This window comes from Homarus americanus, unplaced genomic scaffold, assembly GCF_018991925.1.
Source record: "Homarus americanus isolate GMGI-L3 unplaced genomic scaffold, GMGI_Hamer_2.0 scaffold5019, whole genome shotgun sequence".
NCBI lineage: Eukaryota > Metazoa > Arthropoda > Malacostraca > Decapoda > Nephropidae > Homarus > Homarus americanus.
Genome location: NW_024727906.1, coordinates 1 through 10635, shown reverse-complemented (window position 1 = coordinate 10635; position 10635 = coordinate 1). Strand labels below are relative to the sequence as shown.

Genomic DNA, 10635 nt, shown 5'->3' with positions numbered 1-10635 from the left:
CATCTGCTTGAGGGATATACTGCCAGAGGTACTTATATCCTTATCTTACTTTAGCAGTTCCATTATCTTGTAATCTAGTGATCTAGTTCCCTGCTCCATATTCAGTACATGTTTCACTTGATACTTCTCATCATGGTAAACACTGTATTGACTAATGCCTGTTTGCACTTGTCTGCTTGCATCAAATTCATCAATCTGTTCTTTCCTAGTAACAGTTTTAAGGGTTCTTTTTGACAGACCCAAATTGTGTTCAACAGTGTCTTTGTTAGATGCGAGTTTGGCGAGGGCATCAACTCTGTCATGTTCTTTGAGGCCTGTGTGAGAAGGGATCAACAACAGTTTGATCTTGACACCTCCATCAACAAGGTCCACATTTGTGTCTGGCTTCACAGACAAATGCGTGACAACTTAAGTTAAGAGCAAGCAGGATAGAGAGTCAGTGATGACGAGACTGTCGGTGATGGTGATTTAAATAAATTTAATGGCTGAAAGTATGGCAACTAATTCTGTTTGTAGAATGGATGCCCACTTGTTAATTCTAATTCCTTTCTCAGTTACATTTCCATTAGGTTGATCATAACCTAACATCTTCATTTGCACTGAAAAGTGAGATAAGTCTCCTACCATTTGTGTTAGTGGTGGGGTCTTTTTCTTCATCATATAGATTACAGCTCCTCCCCGACTTACTACCTCCGACCACCCGGACATTCGACCGCCTGGTGTCCAGAAGACACAGCTGTAGCACACATCTTCTGGGGCCTTGCATATTTTGGGTGGGTGACTGTACCGCTGACACTTGAAGCATCTGGTCTGTCATGGCACGTAAGATCTCACTCAGACGATGTCCCATCCCAGTGTGACCGTCTCTGGAAGTTTGTGGAAAAATCCAACTAGAGCCGAGGTGGATTTTCCGTCGGGTCTCTTAATTTCTCTCTGCGCGTCTATTTCTTCTTCTATGAGTTCTTTAATATCATTCTTGTTCATATGTTATACTTTGGCGTGGGAAATAGCTCCCCACACCTTAACGGGGCCGTCATTGATGACATTAAACGTTGCTAAGTTGTTTAACCTGTCCCCAGTCACCGAAGGTGAGGGAGGCTGAGGACTGTGTGGCACTTCTAAGAAGTCAGCAATGACTGGGAGGCATAACCCTCTCACATAACCTCCAGTGTGACCAGCCAGGAACTCCTGGTTAAGTAGCCACTTCCTTTTTTATCATGATCCAGTTTGTCTCCAGCAAAGTAAAGGAATACAGATGTAAACCTTCCTTTTTTCTCTCTCTGGTGTTATCTCTATCAATACAGTACAGGCACCATCTACTTGTAGAGGTTTTCTATAAGTATATGCTGTTGTTTCTTCTCTAAAACACTGTCTGCTGTACTCGAGACTCCAGTATTGGTGGGACTGTGTTGGCTGGTGCATGGCTGTGTGCTCATGATCACATTTGTAAATAACTGACGGTCTTAATTTATATGGAAAGAAGACTTTTATCAACAAAGTCATTTCATAAGTTTTGAATATATTCTATCTCAATATGCTGTAAAAAAATTTGGAGAGTGAAAATGTTTTTATATTCCTGGGAACTGCCATAGGGCGGGTACCCCTACCAATGAGTTGTTCCAATGATCTAGATTGGAATCTTGATCCACCAGGACTGCCTTTGGGTCTGTTGGTATAAACACAAACTGCTCCAATACTTAACAGTGACTGAAACAACTGTAAGACATTCTAATGTTCATGGTTTTGATAGTGAAGCTGATTTACATCATCAACTGTACTACAATATTTTAGATAACTGCCTTGGTGAACTCAATGCTGAGTTTGGTGAGCATAATATGAGATTACTTACAGTCATTTCTAGTCGTTGGCCAGAATCCAAGACTTGTTTATTACTTCCGGAAAATCTTGTCCCATTGGCTAAACTCATAGGTGTCGACACTGAGTCGTCTCTTCTGGTAAGTGAATGTCATGTTGCTAAGTGACTTATTGAAGAATTTTATTGCCCAGTTCTCAAAAACATTGGTGAAAATTTCAAGATATCATATCCTTTCTAAAATGGATTAACTCACATACACAAGCTTTATGCGGCTGCCCTCACATTTGGTACAAGCACTGCAATATGTGAACACTCCTTCTCAACTGTCACGTGCTTACACAATATAGGCATTCAATGACTCAAAGTAGAAAAAGTAAGCTGGTCTTGACTGTATTTTGGGCAGACCTTACACAGAAATTGAACTCGGAGGAAAAAGCAGGAAAATTAAATTGTACTGAGTTAATTATCACTATCACATAATGAGTACAGTACTGTGTATATGGACGTTATTAATGGAAGGAATATTTTCTCATTATTTCTCTGTTGTCAATTTTTCATAAACATCATCAGTTTTCATTATTGTCTTGTTAGTTATTTGAGAAAAATTAATTTACATTCAGTTATTCATTGCTGTACTTCAGTTTATATAATTCTTTCCTGTCTATGTTATATACTTAAACTATCATTACATATATGTGTGTGTAGTTTAATAATTTATGAATTCATATACAGTATACATAAAATGTTGTGAGCTGACTCATTAGTTGTCATAAATAAAGTTAGTGTTCTGTTGTATAATTGGTTTTATTTCCAAATGGTTTCATTATAGAAATTACAACTAATAATGTCATATATGGCAGAGTCGTTAATAAATAATCTTGGCCCTCTTGGTCGTTGAACAGGCCCCACCACTCGGCTATAAATCTGACAATGGGTCTTGCAGATAAATTACGATTTGATAAACAGCAACGCCAACAAGAAGTCATAACTAGGGAGGGAAAATAAAATATAAGAACATAAGTTTCACTCATTAACCAATACTACTCAAAAGAAATTGGAAATGTATTTAAACTCATTATTATGGGATTTGATTCCAACAATATAATTCTCATACAGTAATTTATAATGTGCATAGAATAGGTTTAAGATCCTACTTAACCAAACGAAAAAATAAATAAGGGATTTGTGGAGATAATAGACTCATGAATCTGGATAGTAAAGCCTAAAAGAAACAAACACAATCAATTTTATATACCGGTATATGGTAATAAAACCACCAATGTGAGGGTCTGTCATTTATTGACAAGTTAAGTACAGTATTACCGGAGTCAGTGTTTATTGGTTTAAGAGCGGACAACAACACGGGCTGCCACGTCATATTTTTTGGTAGATTGTTTACAGTAAATAGTTAATTTCTCTGTGTCAAAGAGCGTGGAGACATCATTTTAGTGTCACATGATCAGTTCTTCACCGTGTTTTACCCCGTACTCTCCGTCATCTTTCATGTCCTGCCCATTACAGGTGATTTATGTTCATAGAGAAGTGATAAAAAAATACTGGTATTTATAATTAAAATAAAAAGTTGTGTTAATTTTTATTAGTTAATACTGTATGCTATTATGTCATTTGTTGCCACCCAAAATTTTTTGATAATTTTATGGTAGCAATCAGTAGTTTTGATCATTCTAAAACACTTTTCTTCTATGGCATTTCTGTCACAAATTAAGTTCTGTATAAGTGAGATATTTTACATTTTAGTAGCTGGTTTGTTAACCAATCAGATCTTGGCATAGTCCATCTGTTAGGCTAGTATGGTTTAGATTAGGTTATATATTCTATACTGGTGCAATCAATACAGTATACTTATATACTAATGCAAATTAATTACATACACTGTACACGCTTGTCCGAGATGTTCGTAGGAAATGTCAAATTTTCCCCTAAAATCAAAACTTTTTAATTTCTAAATTTGTACCAAAAAATTGCAAACAATAGAATCAAATCTATATAACATTTTACATCCATCAAGCATAATTTCAACTTCCAAATGTTTGGTGGTAACAAGTGAAATTTTACCATTAATACTACATCATCCACAGAACAACTGTGGATAATATGAATCAAATATAAACACAGTACTCTGGTACTAAGTGACTCCACCACCACTACCCAGTACAAGTTATGAAGGTGTTATTTGACTGTGCTAGCTGGCCAAATATCCAAAGGGTATTTGACCGTTAGCTGCGGAGATTGTCTATGATTTTACTACGATTTTAATGGGATTGTGGACAGGATGGCTGTGGGCATTATTATGCTAGTCATTACATAATAAATGCTTAATCATTATCTCCCTTAATTATCTTGTGATACTCCAAGATGTCCCACTTCTCTTATGGACATATAATGATGTAGGTTGAATTGGGTTAGGTTAGATAAACATTTTTTAGTCTATACCTAAACTGTATCATAACTGTTAAACGTTGAGCTGTTGGTTAATAGATTTATAATTTAATCATGTTCTATCTTCCTTTACGTGTTCCTATCTCTACCGTGTTACAATAGTTTAAAGTATCAATAAAATAATATGTAGTATATTCTGGGGCCACAAGAACCTTAGAACCTTCAAGATATTATATTATATTTATAATTTGTTAGTCAAATTGATACAGTAAAACCATTGGTAAATATATTGAATAATAATTATTGCCATACAATAATATGATATATAAGTGAGGGTAAAATAGTGCTATAAGCCGTGCCTACACAGCAAGTCTCTTACCTCCTCACAACTATTATAAGGCTCTCTCTCTCTTACACCACCATAATCCCTGCACACTTATCATTCACACTAAAACACAAATGAGTCCTCACAATACAATATTACACCAATACAAACCAATTTTCTTCAGAATATTTTTCGATGCTGTGTTTGCATGGAGGAGGGCATGGCACACCACACCCTTCTTCCCAACCACACACTCTTCCTCCTAACCACTCCCTCTTCCTCCCATGCACATCCTCTTCCTCCCATCCACACACCCAAAAGGTTGGGTGGATGGGAAGGGAGTTGGGATGGGTAGGTATGTGAGTTGGGTTGGAGGGGAGGTGGTGTAGGAGGGGGGTTGGGTGGGAGGGAGGGGGGGTGGGAGGGAGGGAGGGTTGGTGGGTGGGTGGGGTGTTTGGGAGGGAGTGTTGGGTATAATGAAAGGTGTGAGAGAGGGTGAGTGTATGGATGGGAGTGAGGGTGTGTGTGGGAGGTCCTCCCATACACACCCTCACTCCCATCCACACCCTCACTCCCATCCATACACTCACCCTCTCTCACACACCCAACCTCCCACCTTTAATGTGTGTGGATGGGACTAAGGTTTTCTCATTTCTTTCAGATTGTGCGCCTCCGAGGTGAACGTCTGACTGAAGTGAACTTGTGGCTGGTCGAGAACTCCTCCAAACAGGTAAAGTACTTATGACAATATATAATGTCTATATGCAAGTATTTATGAATGTTATGTTTTAAAGTTTTTTGTATTCCAGGTTTGTTTGTGTGGCTGACTGGACCTACTACAAGGTGCTTCTTGGAGGTAATAAAGGTAAAGTTTTTCAAGTTATAGTTGATAGCACTAACAGCACCGTAGTTAGACGTAGAATGCACAGTAGTAACTCCGCCTTGTTCAGTCGAACATGCCGGTCCCAAGCCCGGATAAAGGAGGAGGGCTACTGCAGTGTTGTATCTACCATCGCCACCTAACAAACTTACATTATAAATTGTTCTGAAAAAGGTAATATGTTCTGTCAGCAACATAGAAAAAAATTACATATGTACTGTACATTGTGTACTATGTTTTTATATCTTTGTAGATAGGTAATACAAAATAAAGAATTGAATATACAGTATATTTTTTATTTTCATATGTATACACTACACATTTATTGCAATATACAATAACAGTCCAGAAGCTGATACAGAAATACAAAATATCCTTGGTCATATAGCCTGGTTTTATACCTGCAATGTCTAGGTACAGTATATATCAATTTACTGGCTATTCCTGCAGTCTTATGTTCTTAAACCTACTGTACATTACCAAATATTAGCACAGAAGAAAATCAGAGAAAACTTGTAATTATTGGCAACATCACTAGATATTTCTCCTGTGTCCCTAGAAATCACATTACAGTACCACTACCATTATTATTTCTCTGCAGATACATCAGTGATGGTGAGGCCGTCACATTATCAGCCGTTGTGGATTTTTCAATTCAACCTTTATATTGCAAACTCCACATAAGGTGAGTTTATTTCACTAGACCTTAAGGTTTTTTAAAGTATCTTTTGTCAGGTTTTGGTCCTACACAAAATTTAGCTTTAGATAATAATGGAAGTCTTGTACTTTGTGAATAATTTTGGCCAGGTACAGTACATATATATATATTTCTAAATTTATCCAAGTGACCAAGTCTTTAGGGGGGATGGGTGGAGGGTGGGGGATGGGTGGAGGGGGATGGGTGTGGGGGGGTTCATAAGTTGTTTATTACAATTTTACAAGATTTTTTCTTCTATATTTTCAGGTAAAACACTTCCATTCAGCAATTGGTGTGCAGTGTCCAGATTGTCAACATTTAGTAAGTAAAATTCTTACTGTACTTTACTTTCATTTACTGTATATATACAATACTTTCAAATTAGTAGTATGTATGCAATCAAAAATGTTCTTTAAGGTCATGGCCGATGAATTTCAAAATGAACACGAGACGCCCGTTCTCTCGGTAAGGTTGTCAAAATCCTTTGTCCGAGGCGTCGGTGACTTAAATGCATTATTTGTGCCATCTGTGGGTATCTAGTAGTTTTGATTACATGTACCCAATAGGGCATCACATGGGCATTAGTTTGTAACAGTTGTACGTACAATGAATGGCACTTTGATGTCAATTGGTGATAATTATATGTAATTAATGTATATATCATGTTCTAAGTTACCCAGAAGCCATCATGTGGGTGTATCCAAGTTGATCACTTTAGTTCATGTTTCAGGTATAGTTTACAGTTCTACTGTACTTGTGGTTTATTTAGATCATTATCATTCAACTTCGGAATATGAAATGTAAAGTTTATTCAATATTTATTTATTTATTTATTGTTATACACAGACATTGTAGGAGTACAAACCATTACAAACACCTCCTAGTGCAAGTGCCTTTACCAGTGCAAGTGCCTTTACCAGTGCAAGTGCCTCTACCACTACAAACGCCTCCCCCGGTACAAACGCCTCCCCCGGTACAAACGCCTCCCCCGGTACAAACGCCTCCCCCTGGTACAAACGCCTCCCCCGGTACAAACACCATCCCTCAACAAGCCACCAGAGGCCTTCCCACACTGAACAACAATTACATATTACACTTAATTTTACAAACCACTAAGAGAAATGGATCCGTGCGAGATATTCAAACCTCTCACAATCCGTTTGATTGATGTCCGTGTATCTCGTTGTACACCTTGCTGATACTTCACCTGTGGACGAAAAATATAGTATTATAAAATGGAAATTTTTTGCAACCACAACAAAACTGACTACCATGATAGTTAATAATGCTACTGTACATAATGTATCTTGCTATTTTTAATACTTTGTGTGGCTTTAATCAAGGTTCACTCCTACAGTCTTGAATGCATTAGTACAGTACTTTAAATATTTTCTCAAGTTTTGCTAAATTATAACAAATATTTCCGTAATACTTAACTTTCACAGTACACTATTCTTACAGTAGTGTACAGAACACCAATTCTGTTCTTTCTTAGTAAGGTGGTAGTCATCAAGGTGTGGGATGCTGGACAGTAGTGGTCACCTTGTTGTGTCTGGTCCATCTATCTTGTACACCAACCACCTGCAACATGATTATATTTGTTTTTAGATACTCTACATCTGAATTAATTAAGCTATTTTATATCACTACCAATACACAATATTGAGGTTAACTTGTACTGCATGTTCTTAAATGCACTATTTTAAGTAATATATCAAGTTTTGCTAAATTATACAAAAAAAGGTTTCAGTAATACTTAACTTTCACATTACACTATTCTTACAGTAATGTACAGAACACCAATTCTGTTCTTTCTTAGTAAGGTGGTAGTCATCAAGGTGTGGGATGCTGGACAGTAGTGGTCACCTTGTTGTGTCTGGTCCATCTATCTTGTACACCAACCACCTGCAACATGATTATATTTGTTTTTAGATACTCTACATCTGAATTAATTAAGCTATTTTATATCACTACCAATACACAATATTGACGTTAACTTGTACTGTATGTTCTTAAATGCACTATTTTAAGTAATATATCAAGTTTTGCTAAATTATATAAAAAAGGTTTCAGTAATACTTAACTTTTACATTACAGTACACTATTCTTACAGTAGTGTACAGAACACCAATTCTGTTCTTTCTTAGTAAGGTGGTAGTCCTCAAGGTGTGGGATGCTAGACAGTCGTGGTCACCTTGTTGTGTCTGATCCATCTATCTTGTACACCAACCACCTGCAACATGGTTTGGATTTAGATCAATCTTAATTAACCTTAATGTATTACTACCAATACACAACATTTACTCCAGAATTTCTTGGAATCTAAACTTGCATTCTTATATATATGTGATATATCCATACACTCAAACACCCTCCTATATCACCTTATGCAGGAGCATTGTCCTTCTCACTTTTGGCTGCAGCAGTCTTCATCTAGGCATCATGCATGCCCATTCACATGCATCACCATTCCATGAGCGCTTGTACGAGCGCCCGTCCACTATACGAGGCCCCCACCCCCACTGTACGAGGCACCCACCCCCACTGTACGAGGCGGCCCCCCCCCCATTGTACGAGCGCCCCTGCACTGTACGAGCGCCCCTCCACCGCCCAATGCTCCTCCTTTCCAACCCTTCACACAAAGTAAGTCCCTCCTCTCGAGTCTTACTTCCAGTAGTTTTTGGGGATGGCCATACTAAGATACCTAAGTAATTTACCTAAGAAGGCTGAAGTAACATGATGGGTGTTACATCTTGCTCAAGGTGTCGGTCACTTCCTCTACATTGGCATTCACGTACGTCAGCTGTCACCTGCAACATGTTTAAAGTTGTAATTTATGTACAATGAAGATTAAACATACAATTTCCATCTACCACCAGACTACATGTACTTATACTGTCCCCAATTGTTTATTTAAATACCTTATCTACAAAAGATCTTATTTTAAGTTGCATTAGTGTTTTAGTTTTCTTGATACCTCAACAACTAACATTTACCACAACAATAGTATAGCCAATCATAACAAGCCTTCATCACCAATACTGCTACACTACTAAATCTCTCCACACTGCTTCATACACAACAGTTTACCACTGTTCACTTACTGAATCCTCCCTCCCTTCCTCCCACCCCTCAAGCCCCCTTAGGTATTCCCCTTGACAACTTGGTCACATTTAGCTTGAATGAAAAACTTTACCAACACACCTGCTCACCCCATATGCCAACACACAAGCCATGTTGTCCCCCCCACCCTAATTACAACAAGCCACACCCACACAATGTTTAATGATTTCACAAGTCCCACAAGCTTCCCTTGCCTAAATAAAACTCAGTAAGTTGACTTTACCTGTTCTGGCATTTTAAGTTATTTCTCCTTAGGTTCAGTATGATGTTACTTCTGGCCAGCTTAACCTGAGGAGAAAGTCAGTACAGTACACGATTAGATTTTGAAAAGGAAACTGCAAAGTACACAAGCTATTGATTTTTAAGAATTTAAACAAGTGAAATTTTTTTAGCTTAACTTTCTGAATTCATGATCAGTTAACTTGTGGCAAATTTTAAGTTACATTCTTTAATATATTTCTTATCCAATATATAAACTATATAATAGGTAACTTAATATTAATTTGGGTTAGTCTAGATTAGTTACATTTAATCTATGTTAGGCTGATTAGGTTAGTTAATTTGTTAGTTAAAACCCACCTACTAACAACCAGCTTTACTTACTATTAATCACATTACTACTACTAATGCTCACTAATACTGTAACTAATTGGCATTTAGTCCTGTACATTTTTATAGCACTTTATTAAGCTTTCCCAAATCTCTACAGCTAATCTTAATTTGACTCCCAGCTCAGTTTATCTAGACAGTCCACGCAGCTCTCCAGAGCCCATTGTAAAATTGCAGTTTCGTCGAATATGCCCTCGTAGTTTAGAAATTCGTTTATCCTGTGTATTTTGGGTCGATTCAATGAAATGTGGCCTTTATTTCCAGGGGAAAGCACCCTCTTTAGAATTATATCCCCCCCCCCAAAAAAGCATGGAAATCTTTAAAACTCCTTTCTGACATTCTTTGCTCCCTGGTTAAAATGGTGTTAGAAATACTCCAATAAGGAGATCTAAAGGTTGGGGATGGTTAAAAGTCAGGCATGTACTGGCCGAAACTGCAATAATACCGAGCCCTCCAACACACACACAGTCCTCCAACACACACACACACACACACAGTCCTCCAACACACACACACAGCACCCAACACACACACACACAGCACTCCAACACACACACACAGCCCAACACACACACACACACAGTCCCCTCCACACACACACAGTCCCCTCCAACACACACACACACAGTCCCTCCAACACACACACACACAGTCCTCCAACACACACACAGTCAGTCACACACACACACAGTTCTCCAGAGCTCTACAACACACACAGTTCTCCAGAGCCCTCCAACACACACACAGTCCAACACACACACACAGTCCTCCAACACACACACACA

At 38.0% G+C, this 10635-nt stretch overlaps 2 long non-coding RNA genes across 4 annotated transcripts; one reads left to right on the top strand and one right to left on the bottom strand.

The window, feature by feature from the left end:
- The first annotated feature begins 5108 nt into the window (after positions 1-5108).
- Positions 5109-9601, top strand: LOC121865959. Of its 3 annotated transcripts, none has more exons than XR_006088863.1 (4): positions 5109-5397; positions 6023-6106; positions 6386-6439; positions 9497-9601. It is a non-coding gene; the product is annotated as an uncharacterized LOC121865959 (long non-coding RNA). The 3 variants fall into 3 exon arrangements; XR_006088861.1 differs by having other exon boundaries at positions 5109-5406; XR_006088862.1 differs by lacking the exon at positions 6023-6106 and having other exon boundaries at positions 5109-5406.
- Positions 8295-9581, bottom strand: LOC121865960. The gene is made up of 3 exons (XR_006088864.1): positions 9465-9581; positions 8836-8928; positions 8295-8351 (listed from the first exon to the last, which is right to left on the bottom strand). It is a non-coding gene; the product is annotated as an uncharacterized LOC121865960 (long non-coding RNA).
- Positions 9602-10635: the final 1034 nt, after the last annotated feature.